This window comes from Triticum urartu, chromosome 2A (assembly GCF_056163025.1).
Source record: "Triticum urartu cultivar PI428250 chromosome 2A, HENAU_Tu73, whole genome shotgun sequence".
In the NCBI taxonomy this organism is placed as follows: Eukaryota; Viridiplantae; Streptophyta; class Magnoliopsida; order Poales; family Poaceae; genus Triticum; species Triticum urartu.
The window spans coordinates 243,784,685-243,801,704 of NC_141874.1; positions in this window are offsets into that span (position 1 = coordinate 243,784,685).

The following is a 17,020-nucleotide window of genomic DNA, read 5'->3' on the forward strand; positions in this document are numbered from 1 at the left end:
ACAGTATACTCGTACAGCCCATACCTGGTAGTAAAAGCTGTCTTAGGAATATCCTGTTCTCAAATCTTCAACTGGTGGTATCCTGATCGCAGATCGATCTAGGAAAATACCTTAGCTCCTTGCAATCAATCAAACAGATCATTGATCATTGGTAGTGGGTACTTGTTCTTAATCGTTACTTCGTTCAATCCTCGATAATCAACAACCATCCTTAACGATCCATCCTTCTTCTCCACTAGAAGTACTGGCGATCCCCAAGGCAAAGAACTTGGGCGAATATATCCCTTATCCAGTAACTCCTTAATCTGCTTCTTAATTTCTACCAAATCCTTTGCTGGCATCCTATATGGTCTCTTTGATATTGGCCCAGTGCCTGGCAATAGCTCAATCAAAAACTCAATATCTCTATCCGGTGGCATGCCTGGCAACTCCTCTGGAAATACCTCAGGGAACTCCCTTACCACTGGTACTTCCTCTTGCACAACTCCCGTTAAGCAATTTACTTGAGTCCTCTCCGGCACATGTTAGGATACATAGTTGATCCTTCTCCCTTCTGGTGTGGTAAGCAAAATTGACTTACTAGCGCATTCAATATTTTCTTCATACTTTGATAACCAATCCATGCCTAATATCACATCCAATCCTTGGGATTCCAATACTATTAGGTCTGAGGGAAAAACATAGTTACCAATCCTTAATGGTAACCGATCACACCATCGACTAGCCATATATTCTGCTCCAGGCGAGGTTACTAACATGGGTGACCTAAGGGCTTGGGTTGATAGGTTATACTTATCCACAAATCCCCTTGAGAAGTATGAATGCGATGCGCCAGTATCAAAAAGAACGAGTGCAGTAAATGACTTAACAAAAAACTTACCTATTACTGCATCAGGCTGAGCTTCAACCTCCTCCACGCTAACGTGGTTCACCTGTCCCCTGTTGAAAGGGTTCGGCTTCTTCCCAGAACTTCCATTGCCATTTCCATTTTGTATCTCAGGGCATTCATTGGCATAATGTCCGGTCTTCTGGCACTTAAAGCAAGTGACTTGGCTCAGGTCCTTCTTGGCTGGGGTTGATGGGTTGGTGCGATTTTTGCCATTGCTTCCTCCATTCCCATTACCATTCTTGGTGCCATTGTGATTGTGCGAGCTACCTCCTCCATGGGTATGCTGAAAATGTCCTCCTGGTCTAGGGGTAAAACGTGGCTTCTGCTGAGCTCCTGAAGTGTACTTTCCTTGTCCATACTTCCTCTTGCGATTCTCAATTTGCTGCTGCTTCCCTTCAATCATAAGAGCACGATCTACCAACTCCTGGTAGTTGTTTGAAGGTTGCTACCATCAAATGCATGCTCAACTCATCATTCAGTCCTTCCAGAAACTTCTCCTCCTTAGCGACATCTGTAGTGACGTCATCTGGGGCATAACGTGCTAACTTACTAAAGTCCTCCACATACTGGCCAACTGTCCGTCCTCCTTGGCGTAAGTTGCAAAACTCACGCTTCTTCATGGCCATAGCTCCTGCTGAAACATGTGCAGTACGAAAAGCTTGCTGAAACTGGTCCCATGTGACAATGTCAACAGGGAAAGTGGCTGTGAAATTCTCCCACCATGATGCTGCGGGTCCTTCAAGTTGATGTGCGGCAAACTTCACCTTCTCCGCATCTGTGCATCCTGCTGTGGTCAACTCTCTAGCTGTCTTGCGGAGCCAATCATCTTCTACTATCGGCTCGGTGCTACTGGAAAACACCGGCGGATTCAGCCTAAGAAAACGGGCTAAGTGTTCAATAGGTGGTGGTGGTGGTGGTGGTGGGTTGTTGTTGTTGTTGTTCCCCTGATTCTGATTCTGTACTAGCAACTGCATCAATGTGTTCTGCTGCTGGATCAACTGAGTGAGCTCCGGTGGAAAGGCAAATCCGGGGTCATGTCTCGGAGGCATCTGAGGGTTTAGAAGAGATGAGATGTAACAATAGAGGGGGTCTAAAGAGAAAACACTACCCATATGCACATGAGGCAAAATCAAACAATTCACTTCATTCAATCAAACAAGGGCATACAATCGATCTAACTATCGCAAAAGTGCTGTGACTATTGTATTTACATAGTGGACTACTACTACTGATGAGGTCGTCTACTAGAAATATTCTTCGGTTGCAGACTCCATAATATCTGCTCCAGCTTCATCAACATAGTCATCATCGCTTTCGTCTGGGTCCGAGTCTGTGTCGTCGATGATGATGTAGTCTTCCGGGCTAATCTCCTTGGGTTCTTCGTCTTCATCTACTGGTGTAGGGCCTCCCATAAATATCCCGATCTTCTTGATCAGATCGTCATTCTTCTCCACCAATACTTCAATTTCTTCTTCATAATCTTCATGTGTAGCCTTGAGTTCTTCCTCCAGTTCCTTGATTCTAGTCTTAGCCTTCTTCAGATCTATCATGTCGGCACACATCTGGTTCTCCTGTCATCGAATGTGCTGGTTTAGCTCCTGGATAAAAGCTACAATTGATCTATCCTTCCTGGTGCTGATCATCTCCCAGTGCTCATCTCGGCGCCCACAAATCTGGTAGATTGTATCCTTGAGGTCATTGCGGTAGACTTCTCCAATGCGTCCCATGGCGATGTGAGCTGCCATGCTCATTCCCAGACCCCAAGTTGGTGCATCAAAGGAGAACTTTATGGGCTCAGTGACTGGCATGAACGTCCTTCCTGGAACTTGAACTTGAATCATCCAGCGCTCTTCTTCAGGTAAAGCGGCGTTGTAGGTTCCGGTGAAGCTGGGTATTCCTATGTTCAGGTATCTTGTGACTTCCTTCAAGTGACGTCCAAAGGGTGTATCTTCATCTGGTTGCGTGAACTTGTTCCTTGCATCCGCCATCCTAAAGAGTAGAAAAGAGGAGAGGTCAGAAGAGAAGAGAGTGATCTAGGTCTGTAGCTTAGTGGTCGTGTCCTACAATCAGCATGTGCTCTGATACCATCTCTGTAGCGACCAGACCTCAAATAGTCTGATCTCTATGCTCCGGTGTCATCCCTGGATCAGTAATGCTGACACCACACAGTACTCGGAGGATTTATAGCAGAGTAGCAATCACACACTTATTACATCGAGTGTCTCAAAAGAGAACTTATTACAATAAATATGGCATAAGGCCATCTGATAACGATAACAGCGGAAGGCTTGGAAGATAAGTGAGTCCATCAACTCCAACGGCATCACTGAGTATACAACCACGACCTAAAAACTCCTTAATCGTTATCTGAAAAGTCTGCAACATTAACGTTGCAGCTCGAAATGGGTCAGCACATGGAATATGCTGGCAAGGTAACACATAGAGAGTAATGGAATGAAACAGCTATACTATATGCATATTTGGCTGGTGGAAAGCTCTATGGTTACTGTTTTGCGTAAAGCCAATTTTTCCCTACTACAAAGGAATTGATTTTATTTAACTATCATGGTAGTTGTTAAACATTGAGAATGGTTGACAGCATCCTCAATCCCAATTAAGCATCAACATTAAACAAATCCAACAAAATTAATTTAGAGTAACATGTTGAGATTCACATGATAATCCAGGTACTAGATACTCAAGATGTCCATAACCGGGGACACGACTAACCATGATTAGTTTATTACACTCTGCAGAGGTTTGCGCACTTTTCCCCACAAGACTCGATCGCCTCCGTTTGGTTTCTCGCACTACAAGGTGTTTGAGAAGACGGATGACCGAGACATAGTCTTTCAGAAGCGCTAGCACCTTACGATCGGGTAGACCGTACCACCTACATCCCCTACATATGCTAGTCTACCAATGTAAGAGTTTGCACGACTTAGTCAACTATTCTAGAGCCCATCATAGCTTGTGGCTGGACACGGAAGTTTCTAGTATGAATAGTCTCATGATCCCTTTGAGCCTGGGTGGCGGTCCAAAAGAAAACAGGCAAGTCCTGGAATACCCAGGTGCCTCAATCCACCCAGATGTGTGTTTAGGTTGCCACCTTAGATAAACCATTAATTAAAAAAACTCACATCTGTCATGGATATCACTCACCCAATCCACGTCTACTAGCATAGCATGGCATAATAAGCAAACACGGAAGTAACTCCCAAAGGTTTGAAAATAAACAGGTAATAGGTACTACCTCAACTACTTCCCATCCCACAATTTATTTAGATCCTAATCATGCAATGTGTGAGGATTTCATATAATGCAATAAAACTGGGTAGTAGAAAAGGTATGATCAAAGTGTTACTTGCCTTGCTGATGATCCGCAAAACCTAGAGATTCGAAGTAACAAGCGGCGCACTCCGGGTATTCTATCGCAGACAAACAAACAAGCATACAATAAGTACTCATCTAATGCACAGGTAAAACTCAAATAAGAGATCTAACCAGAAGGTTCAACTTAAGAACTCTGGTTTGCAAAAAGAATCAAATTGAATGAAACAACGAAAGTCAAACGGCGAAAGAAAACAACTTCATTCTACAAATATGGATCTAGGGCAATTTTTAAAGTATCAAAATCTTGTTTAAGTTGGTTAAACAGATAGAGGGTTTCGAGACGAAACTCCAGGCGCTTGAATCGCCTGATTCCGATAAACGAGCGAAAAGTTATACTAAAACGAAAATCAGATCAGGAATCGCGATCAGAAAAAATCGCGGATTTAATCCGAGAAAAAGAAAAACGACGAACGTTCGTTAGAACGAACGAACGGACGAACGATCGCTATTTAAATAAACCAAAAAACCGATCTATTTAAAAAAAGTAAAACTAAAAAAACCGATAGAAAAACCGACGGAAAAACCGAACGGTTTTTCGAAAAAAAATATAAAAAAATCGGCGTGGAAAACGAGGCGGCGGCGGACCTCGGGCGGCGTGCGGCGGCGGCGGCGCGGTGGCAGAGCGGCGCGCCGTAGCGGCAGGGCGGCGTCAGCGGCTTGGGGCGGCTAGATCTGGCTAGGGTTTCGGCTAGGCCTCCCCCCGGCTATATAAAGCCTCCTCGGGCCGGAGTCCTAGTCGGACACGGCCCATAGGTCGGTTCGTTTTTTTTAATTACGTGCAGAAGAAAAATAAAAAGAAATACTAAACGGACTTCAAAAAATCTGAAATAAATTTTCACGGGCTTATAAAATCAAGCCTCACAAGGTGAACATTTATTTGGGGCGTAAATGCAATTTTGAAAAACGCACATTTTTCCTAAATTCAAATAAAACACCGAAAAACTCCAAAATAAAATCTTATTTGATTCTATTATTAAATCCTCAATATTTCTTTATTTTGGGAAATTCATTTTATTCCCTCTCTCATATTTTTGTAATAGAAATAATTGATGATAAAATAATTAAAATCAAATGATCCTATTCTCAAAATTTGAGAAAACTCAAATATGAAAATAACGAAATCCCCAACTCTCTCCGTGGGTCATTGAGTTGCGTAGAATTTCTAGGATTAACCAAAATGCAAAATAAAGATATGGTATGCAGTGATGACCTAATGTATAACATTCCAAATTGAAAATTTGGGATGTTACACAGCCTTTGTTGATCGTTTGTTTTCACCAACCATCTTGTGGATGACAACGAGAGCCAGGATGAAGATGGGGTTGTGGAGTCCAGGAAATTTGTCAGCGCACGCGAGTACTATTGTTTGAAGCTACAGGTTAGGAAAGGACTTTTTAACATCATCTTGTTCGGTCATCGCCTTCTCCAGCAGTGGGCTGTTGATATGTACATAAAGATGGAGACTATGAGGCTTGATTTCTATTCAAAACCTCAGAATCAGAAGCTCATACGCGCCGAACTCTATCAGGTAATGTTTCCAAAGAACTAGCTGAGCGTCATTGGAATGAACTTCTTTCTGTTGAAGCAAATGTTGGCTTAATCATGGCAACCTCTATGGAGGTTGATCAACTATCCAGTAAGTTTTTTCTTCAGAAGTATTGTACCCTTTCTGTGTCATGTTATTACTAACTTGAGAGTTGATAACAGAAACTCTTCTTAGCACGGGGACAACAACTTTATGCATACATTACTCCTCTGCCATAATTTTAACTTTCTTAAAGGTCAGTATCTGTTATATTTCTTAATTTACAAAATTCTCCAACAACTGGACTAACTATACGCCTTTCATTTTCCATAGGTGTGCATCATCGAGTTCTTAATGACACGTATTTCCGTGATGCTGTCAAGAATGATGTTCTTCTTACAAAGTATGCCCGCAAACAAGACGACATGGACAACTCACTTGTCCCCAACAAAATCGGGACTAAAGTACACTTTCCCTATGGTCAATCTTCCCCGGTGAAGCACATTTTTAATTATACAATGGGTTGTGAGCGTCCACCAATCAACCTCAACAAGATGGATCAATTGGACTAGGCATAAAAGTCTCGAATAAATAAGAAGTCTGAAACTTCAAAATTTCAAGCACTTGCATCCCTAGCCTTTTCTTTCGGTTGTTGGACATTGAGATTTGCTTAATGACTTGTTTGGTGACCGAGTATGTTACCTTTATTTTGATTACTGTTTTATATATTTATTGCATATGGCTACACGTGCATTGCACATGCATGCTTACTAGTGTTTCATATAAGCTCGATCCCCTAACAGAACATTGGAACTGATCCACCCAATTGGCAAGTGCAGCCACTCCAAATCAGGAGGTTCTTGGTTCGATCCCTGGTTCTCCCTATTCCTTTTTTTCCTTGCTTCTCTGTTTTAAATCGAGCACACACACACTCTTTCGTTTTGGGCCATATCCATCATGGGCCTCGCACAGTGAGCTGCTTCTAGCCTGTGTATGTTTTTTTCTCTGTTCTTTGTGATTTAACATTATTCGTGTGAATTGCATAATTACAGAAAAATGCCATTTTCTTGCATTGCTCATAATTAAATAACCATGCATCGGAATTAATTAAACCTTATATGTAATATGCTTAGAATTTCATCTAGTTTCATAATATTCCACTTTCAACCATGTTTGAAATGTTAAACTAGCTGTTTGTTTAATTTTCCATAAATGCCATGCTAAAATGATTTAGTTCATAACTAAATAACCGTAGCTCCATTTTAAATAAACTTTATATGTAAATACGGTAGAAAAATGCCTAGTTTAACTTGGTGCACTCATCTTGCATGTTTAACAACTCTAAAATTATGTTTAGGGCAGAACAATACCTAATTCGAATTATGCATATGAGGTTTTTCCGGACATGTTGTTTGTTATTCCAGCCTCATTTAAACTTGCCTAGATAGGTAGTTTTCATATTCTTAACCCCTTGCCATGTTTTCAAAACATTTAATATTGTTGAGTACAAAAACGGGAGAGAACTAAATAACTGACGTGGTGCTTCATCAATATGCAACTTAATTTGTAGTATTGTTTGTGCACTTTGCCATGCCATGCTTCATTAAACCGGACATGCATCATACTTGATTGTGCATCATGCCATGTTTATGTGATGGTTCTTTACTATGTTGCTTGCTTATTTCCGGGTTGCTTCTCTCGTTAGCTTCGGTTTCGTTCCAGAGCTGTGAGGATCCGTTTGACTACGTCTGTTTGTCTTCTTCATGGACTCGTTCTTCTTCCTTGGGGGATCTCAGGCAAGATGACCATACCCTCGAAATCACTTATATCTTTGCTTGCTAGTTTTTGCTCTATCACTTTTTCGCGCTACCTACCACTTGCTATATCATGCATCCCATGTTGTCAAGCCTCTAACCCACCTTCGTAGCAAACCGTTGCTTGGCTATGTTACCGCTTTTTCTCAGCCCCTCTTATAGCGTTGTTAGTTGCAGGTGAATCTAAAGTTTGTTCCATGTTGGAACACGGTTATGTTGGGATATTACAATATGTATTATTTAATTAATGCATCTATATACTTGGTAAAGGGTGGAAGGCTCGGCCTTATGCCTGGTGTTTTGTTCCACTCTTGCCGCCCTAGTTATCGTGATACCGGTGTTATGTTCCTTGATTTTGCGTTCCTTACGCGGTTGGGTGCTATGGGAACCCCTTGACAGTTCGCTTTGAATAAAACTCCTCCAGCAAGGCCCAACCTTGGTTTTACATTTGCCTCACCACCACCTACTTTTCCCATTGGGAGTCGCGCTCCCGAGGGTCATCTTTATTTTAACCCCCCGGGCCAGTGCTTCTCTAAGTGTTGGTCCAACCTGGGCGATGTCCAGCGCCCCCAGGGCAACCAGGGTCTATGCCAACCCGACGTCTTTCCCATCTGGTGTGCCCTGAGAACGAGATATGTGCAGCCCCTATCGGGATTTGTCGGCACATTCGGGTGGCTTTGCTGGTCTTGTTTTACCATTGTCGAAATGTCTTGTAACCGGGATTCCGAGTCTGATCGGGTCTTCCTGGGAGAAGGAACATCCTTCGTTGATCGTGAGAGCTTGTGATGTGCTAAGTTGGGACACCCCTGCAGGGTTTTGAAGTTTCGAAAGTCATGCCCGCGGTTATGGGCATATGGGAATTTGTTAATGTCTGGTTGTAGAGAGCTTGAAACATAACTTAATTAAAATGCATCAACCACGTGTGTAGCCATGATGGTCTCTTTCCGGCGGAGTCCGGGAAGTGAACATGGTTTATGTGTTATGCTTGAACGTAAGTAGATTCAGGATCACTTCTTGATCACTTCTAGTTCACGACCGTGCTTTGCTTCTCTTCTTGCTCTTATTTGCGTAAGTTAGCCACCATATATGCTAGTGCTTGCTGTAGCTCCACCTCACCACCCCTTTCCTACCCATAAGCTTAAATAGTCTAGATCTCACGGGTGTGAGATTGCTGAGTCCTCGTGGCTCACAGATACTTCCAAACAGTTCCAGGTGCCGATGATACCAGTGCAGGTGACACAACCGAGCTCAAGTGGGAGCCCGATGAAGATCGCGTTCGTTGTGTTGTTTCATTTCCTGTTGATCAGTAGTGGAGCCCAGTCGGGACTATCGGGGATCTAGCATTTGGGGTTGTCTTTATTTATGTTGGTTCCGTAGTCGAACCTTGTTTGTATTCTGGTTGATGTATGCTATATTGATGTATTGTGTGAAGTGGCGATTGTAAGACAACTCTTTATCCCTTTCTTATTCAGTACATGGGATGTGTAAATATTACCCCTCTTGCGACATGCCTACCATGCGGTTATGTCTCTAAGTCGTGCCCAACACGTGGGAGATATAGCCGCATCGTGGGTGTTACATGTTGGTAATCAGAGCCTTCCCTGACTTAGGAGCCCCCTGCTTGAATGAATCGCTGATGTTGTTGAGTCTAGACCAAAATGTTTTGAGTCTTAGGATTAATATATTGGAGAATAGGATTCTTTTTACTCTCGAGTCCATTCGTCGCTCTGGTGAGGCCTCCTGACGTAGAGTTTTGACTCTTCTCTCCTCAAATTTCATGAATTTTTGTTAGGATCACACGGGTATCTTGGAATCGTTCCGATGGTTTTGTGATGAGAACATTGTTCTTGGTGCCTCCTGACATTTAGGTGTTGTGGCAATGTCCTGGGGAGTTGAGATCCGAGGTGTTGTCGTCACTATTTTAACGTTGCAGTTCTAGAATACCTGAGTTTTGCCGACATCGAAAATCTCTTTTATGCAGTTGTTGGTGAGATAACCTCGACGCCACCCAGTACTGGGGCGGGAGTTCGCGAGTATTGCCATAACTCATATAACGGATGTTTTTCGAAGGTTGAGGTAAATGATTTCTGAAGGTTTCTTGGTTATGTGTTGAAGGATGGATACATCTTGATGTAGGTATTGTTAGTTTGGGTGAGATATTATGCTTCCCCTGTATCCCTAACACCTGATTGCATAACCAGCAAGTTTCGGGAGTTTATAAGTGGGAATTCAAGTAGCTCCTAGGATATCTTTCCGACAGATGCATGATATGAGATTGGGGTTCGACGTCTAGTGGTCCGCCTATCCACGGTTGGTTTTAAGTGGTCTTGTTGTGTCTTAAAGAGTCCTTGGATATGCTGACTCGGGGATGCTTCGTATGTCATGTGCACTGCCTTGTACATGATGGTGTTGTATGATCGAGCCTGTATGGGCCCCACCATGAAAACTTCGGACGAAATCTCTATCATATGTTTGTTCCGGCTTATTCTGCAAGCCAATCCTTTGTTTTGTTTTGAGTTGTGGTATTCAATTTGCTTCAATGTCAAGTGTTGACTCCATACCTTCCCTAAGTGGTGTTCTCATACTTCTATGTGAATACCAATCCTTCTTGATCATCGAGGTTGTCTTTTCAATTCTTTCAAACCAGTGTTTGTTTCATCCGTCCCCAAGTTGCCTTTGTTTTCCCGCCCACCCACCCATTTTTCTTCAAGGACTCAGATTTCTTAATCAAGTATCCATCTTATTGATGTGAAGTCTCTTCATTCTTTTCTTCTATGTTCTTATCTGGTGATTCTTAGGAAGATTCTAACGGAGCTTCTAGGTTATCATTCCTTGTTCCCTTATCTTCCCCGGTGTTTTCAATGAAATCTTTCGGTGTTGATCATATCCTTTTCCTCGTTTCAAATGTTTTCTCATGCCGGTGCACCTCTTAATCATCCACTTCTCGCCATTCATTTGTTCTGGAGTGCTGAAGATATCCCGGAAGATTCAAGTTTCCATTCCCAATTCGCTCAAGTTCTTTTGAGGATGTTATCTCATTCAAGCCATTTAATTCAACCGGCGCAATCTCTCTTTTAAATCGTTCAACGGTGTATCTTTTGAGTGGGCCCTAACCCACAGGTCTTTTCCTAGGATCTTAATTGACTCTTCTAATTTTTTCAGAGTTATCCTCAAATTCATTTCAAAGTTTGTCGTAAGAATGATTTGTCATCAGTCAGATGTATTTCTTGAAGATCTGTCAAATTATTGTCATCGTCAGTTCAACCTTTCTAATTTTCATCCCGGAGTATCTCAACAATGCATGGTGGTGTTTCTCGTCGTCATTCTTGGGTTTGTGAAGACCGAAGAAGAGTTTCTCTTAAATCTTGCTCCATTCTCTTCAAGATTCATGGTTCTAGCTTGATGCCATCCTCTCATAATTGTTTTTCGATTGTGAGAATTCTTTTCACCTATAATACCCACGATGCGGCTATATCTCCCACGTGTCGGAGCACGACTTAGAGGCACACTACTAGGAAAAGGGCTATAGATGGAAATGACACTAATGGCGCACCAGACATGTGGTGTGCCATTACTATATACTAATGGCGCACCATCTGTTGGTGCACCATTAGTGTGGAAGACACTAATGGCGCACCAGGCACACGGTGCGCCACTAGTAACAAAATGTTTTTTTTCATTTTTTCAAACATACTAATGGCGCATCCGGGCAGAGTGCGCCATTAGTAGTTAGAACTACTAATGGCGCACCAGCCATAGAGTGCGCCACTACTGTATTTTTTTTTACTTTTTTGCAAAACTACTAATGGCGCACCATTGCATAGTGCGCCATTACTAGTTTAAACTAGTAATGGCGCACTGTGCCACGGTGCGCCATTAGTATATAAATTATTTTTTTACTTTTTTGCAAAACTACTAATGGCGCATGTCTGTGTGGTGCGCCATTAGTATGTTGGGTTACTAATGGCGCATGTCTCTGTGGTGCGCCATTAGTAACCTGGGACCAGCTAGATATTTTTGGACAGCCACACCTACACACTCACTTTCCCCACGTCATTCCCCCACCTCCTTCTCTAAGCTTGTCGGCTGTCTCCTCCTCCTCACCTCATTTGCACCATAGATTCATCAAAATTAAGTGTTGAAATTACCTTTTTTTGATAGGTAAGTAAGGGGAAAGCTATCTTCATGTTGTAGATCTACTTTTTTTCTCCCTAGCTCGCTCCAACAACGTGCACATGCCATTTTTGTGACCTAGCTAGATCTATGTATGTTTGTGGTGTTGAATATGTTTGTGGTGTTGCATATATGTTTGTGTTTGCAGGTACCGGTATTTGAAATGCGATAGTTGCCAATATTTTGCCGGAATGTTGATTCATTTCCGTTTCGGCGAGAATTTTGGCACTATGCATTCTTTTTGGTCCTATTTTTAGGGAAAGTCATGCCAAATTTTTTCTTGGTTCTAAAATATCATTTTGCTCTACCCCGCAGGCGACCATGGTCCGCACGATGACCAAAGGCATCGTGAATAGGTTTTTGAGCTCCGCTAAGGCCGAGATGCTTCAAAAGAACGAGACGGAGATAAGATGTTCATGTCGAAGATGCAAGCTGAAGAGCCTTATTGCGGACCCAGATTCCGGGCAGGTGCGGGACCACCTGCTCTTGCGTGGTTTCATGGATGGCTATCGGTGGCAAGGTGATGAAGATGACTATGAAGTCGTCCATGGGGGCCGGGCAAGAAATGAGGAAGGGCAGCAAGACAACCACTGCAGCTCGGGCAGGCGAGAAGACGAAGAATCTCCAGGACATGATCACGACGGTGATGCTGTACACAGTCATCATGTAGAAGATGCTGGACATGATGATGAGGAAGATGCCGGAGCAGACGAAGGGCATGATCATGAAGATCTAGAAGCCGGAGGAGCAGACAACGATGGGCCATCGATGGGCTGGGTGCAAGACCCTCATATTCAAGAGCTGCTTCCAAAGCAGACGGATAACGCAAGAGCTGCCGCCTGAGAGAAAGCCAAGCTGGATCAACTGGAGATAGACGCGGTTACTCAATTGTATGAAGGATGCAGACCCGAGGATACCCGCCTGAAAGTAACGCTCATGGCTTTGGAGATGAAGGTAAAACACAAAATGACCGATGCATGCTTCGACGAGAACATGTCATTCTGGCACGAACGTCTTCCCAAGGGGAACAAGTGCCCGGCCAGTTTCGAGGAGGCGAAGAAAGTCGTGTGTCCTCTGGATTTACCGCACGTGAAATACCATGTGTGCATGAACAATTGCATCATTTATCGGGGTGAGCACGTGGAGTCTACCATATGTCCGGTGTGCGGCGTCACTCAATACAAGAAGATGAAGAAAGCTCCTCGAAAAGTGGTGTGGTACTTTCCGATCACTCCTCGTCTGCAGCGGTATTTCGCGGACCCTAAGGTAGCAAAGCTCCTGCGTTGGCACGCGGATAGGGAGGAGAAGAAGCGAGAAGATGACGCAAATGATCCGGAGATAAATAAAAAAGACAAGATGCTGAGTCACCCTAAGGATGGGAGCCAGTGGCAAGCGTTGAACTTCAAACACCCAGAATTTGGGAAGGATCCAAGGAACATCGTGCTGGGCGCGAGCACCGATGGAGTCAATCCATTTGGCAGCCAGAGAAGCACACATAGCACCTGGCCTGTGTTTGTGTGGATGTACAACCTTCCCCCCTGGTTGTGCATGAAGAGGAAGTACATTCACATGAGTATGCTAATTGAAGGGCTGAAACAACCAGGGAACGACATCAATCTGTATCTAGGGCTGCTAAAAGAGGAGCTAGACACGCTGTGGAAAACGCCAGCCAATACATGGGACGCCGCAGAGAAAGAATATTTCCCTATGAGAGCTGCACTCCTCACGATGGTGCACGACTATCTCGGTTACGGACATCTCGCGGGACAGGTGGTCCACGGATTTTCTGGATGCGTCAGGTGCATGGATGACACAACGTATCACCAGCTAGATAGAGATCCTGGGTCTTCGAAAACCGTGTTCATGGGATACCAAAGGTGGCTTCGCGACGATGACCCGTGGAGGAAACGCAAGGATCTATTCGATGGTGAAACCGAACTCCGAAGACACCCGCGTACGAGGAGCGGCGAGGAAATAGACGGGCTGTTGAAAAATTGGAAAGAGTGCCCACTACCGGGAAAGAAGCAAAAGGCACCAGAGCCGGGAAAGAAGCGAAAGGCGCTAGAGCCGCTGCTGAAGGTATGGACAACGAGGTCTGTTTTCTGGGACTTGCCGTACTGGAAGATGCACCGTGTGCCTCATAGCCTTGATGCCATGCATATCACGAAGAACGTGTGCGAGAGTCTGCTTGGTACCCTGCTCAACATGCCAGAGAGGACCAAAGATGGGCCGAAAGCAAGGGCAGACTTGAAATAAATGGGCATCAGGCAGGAGCTTCATGCTAATGATGATGATGATGATGATGATGAGGCGAAGCAAGACACAGAAAGTCATCGCAAAGGAAAAAAGGCCAAGAAGACCGGAAATGACTACCCTCCCGCGTGCTTCACTCTAAGTCAGGAGGAGATCGAGCAGTTTTTCACCTGCCTCGTAGGAGTAAAACTTCTTTACGGTTACGCGGGGAAGATAAGAAGATACCTAGACCCAGCGAAGCAGAAGTTCAGCGGGATGAAGTCTCATGACTGTCACGTGCTGATGACGGAGATACTTCCAGTTGCAATCCGTGGGATCATGGACGCGCACGTCCGTGAAACGCTATTTGGCCTATGCAACTTTTTTGACGTCATCTCTCGGAAGTCGGTTGGCGTGAGGCAACTCAGAAGGCTACAGGAAGAGATCGTGGTGATACTATGCGAGCTTGAGATGTACTTCCTGCCCGCATTCTTTGACGTTATGGTGCATCTGCTGGTCCATATCGTGGAGGATATCATCCAACTCGGGCCGACGTTCCTGCACAACATGATGCCGTTCGAAAGGATGAATGGTGTCATCAAAGGATATGTTCGCAACATGTCACGTCTAGAGGGAAGTATAGCCAGGGGCTTTCTGACCGAAGAGTGCATCTCCTACTGCACAAATTATCTAGGCATCGAGAACCCCGTTGGTCTGCCCGTCAACAGGCACCTCGGCAGGCTCGCTGGATGGGGTCACCGTGAGGGTCGCCGCGAAATGCATGTCGACTTCGAGGGTCGACTCGCCGACTTTGAAAGAGAAAACCTAGTCGCGCTACAACACATAGACGTGGTCGATCCTTGGGTGGTAGAGCACAAAACCTTTATTGAGAAGACGTACAATGACCGAGGCCAACAGAGGACGGACGGAGATATAATCAAAGAGCACAACTCATGTTTCACGCGTTGGTTCAAGCAGAAGCTTCTGTCGTACCCTTTACATGAGGATTCTTCCACGGAAGAACAACTCATATTCGCCTTGTCACAGGGCGCCGAGCACAACCTGATGACCTATGAGGCGTACGATATCAACGGCTACACATTCTACACCGAGGACAAGGACATGAAGAGCGATGGTTATCAGAACTCCGGGGTAACGATGGAATTCTACACTGGTAACGACAAGGACAGATACTACGGAAGGATCGAGGAGATCTGGGAGCTGAGCTACGCTGGAGAGAAGGTCCCGATGTTCCGTGTCAGATGGGCCAAGAGCGTCCTAAAAGAAGACCGATATTTCACCACCATGGTTATACCCGAAGCCAAATCCAAGACCGCGGGCGCAAACGTCACCGCGAAAAATGAGCCATGGGTACCGGCTTCCCAAGTGGACCAATGCTTCTTCATTACCGACCCGTCAAAGCCCATTCGTGTTGTCGTCAGGAGAGGCAAAAGGAAGATCATCGGAATGGATGGAGTAGCCAATGAGCAAGACTTCGACAAGTACGGTGACCCGAAGATCGAACATGACGACGGCGATGAAGTAGCAGCATACACCACAAGAAGAAGCAGGACCACCCTACCTATAGGACGTCCGTTCCACAGAAGAACTCCATTTGCGAAAAAGAAGGGCAAGAAGATTATGAACAGATTGCTAGCTAAGATCGACTGTATTTAAATCGTAGTCTTCATTTCTCGGTTGTATTTCATGGGCACTTTTTGATATCATGAATATTTTTAAATTTCATGGGCACTTTTTGAATTCATGAATATTTTTTAAAATTTGATGATATTTTTTCATATTCAATATGATAAAATATTGAATATTCATGAGGACACTCGATCTCGATCCCCCTCCATCTCGATCTCGATTCCCCCTCCATCTCGATCTCGATCCCACCCGCGCCTCCTCTCCCCTCTTCATTTTTTAAAAAATAATAATAATAAAGTGTAGACTACAATTGTTGTTAAACAACAATTATTACTGTTTTTATAAAAAAATATTACTGTTTCATATTCATATTCATTTTCTAAAAAATTATTACATGCAACAAAAAAAATTACTTATGGCGCACCTCTAGCTGGTGCACCATTGCTATATATAAAAAAAGATTACTAATGGCGCACCTCTGCCTGGTGCGCCATTGCTATGTAAAAAGAAAGATTACTAATGGCGCACCTCTGCCTGGTGCGCCATTGCTATGTAAAAAAAACATTACTAATGGTACACCGACCGCAGGTGCGCCATTAGTAAGATTCCCCCCTAGCTAATTCCCTCCCTATCGCCAGATCCCCTTCGTCCCTCTCCCTCGCCCCCTAGCTAATTCCCCCCGCTGCCCTGACCCACGCCGCCGCCGCCCCCGCGCCTCCGTCTCCATCGCCGCCCCCACGCCGCCACCGCCCCCGCGCCTCCGTCTCCCTCGCCGCCCCCACGCCGCCGCCACCCCCGCGCCTCCATCTCCGTTGCCGCCCCCATGCCGCCGCTGCCCCCGTGCCTCCTCCTCATGGTCAGGTAACCCTCCTCCCTCTGCCTCTCTTCTCCTCTCTTCCTCCTCTCTTCTCCTCTCTTCCTCCTCCCTCTGCCTCTCTTCTCCTCTCTTCCTCCTCTGCCTCTCTTCTCCTCTCTTCCTCCTCTCCTCTCAGGTAACCCGAACTTAATTTTGTGATGGTGCATTAGGAGGATCAGGAGGCAAGTTGCAGTGCTGCAAGTGGCAAGAAGAAGAGCAGCAAGCATTAGATGCTTGCACTCCTGCTCTTATTTGCTTTTGAAGCAAAGTTTTTTTTCCTAGCTGGAATAACACAGTAAAAAAGAAGTGTCTGAACAAGTTGTTGCTTTTTGCTATGAATGTGCAGGTGTTCCTGGGCTGAGGGAGAGGATAGAGGCACGAGGAGGAGAAGAGCACCTGGACCAGAGGTGAGAATGAATGAGTTGGTGTTTAAACCATGGCTAACTTAATTTGTGTTTGGGGTTGGAGCTGGGAAAGAGAGACAGAGG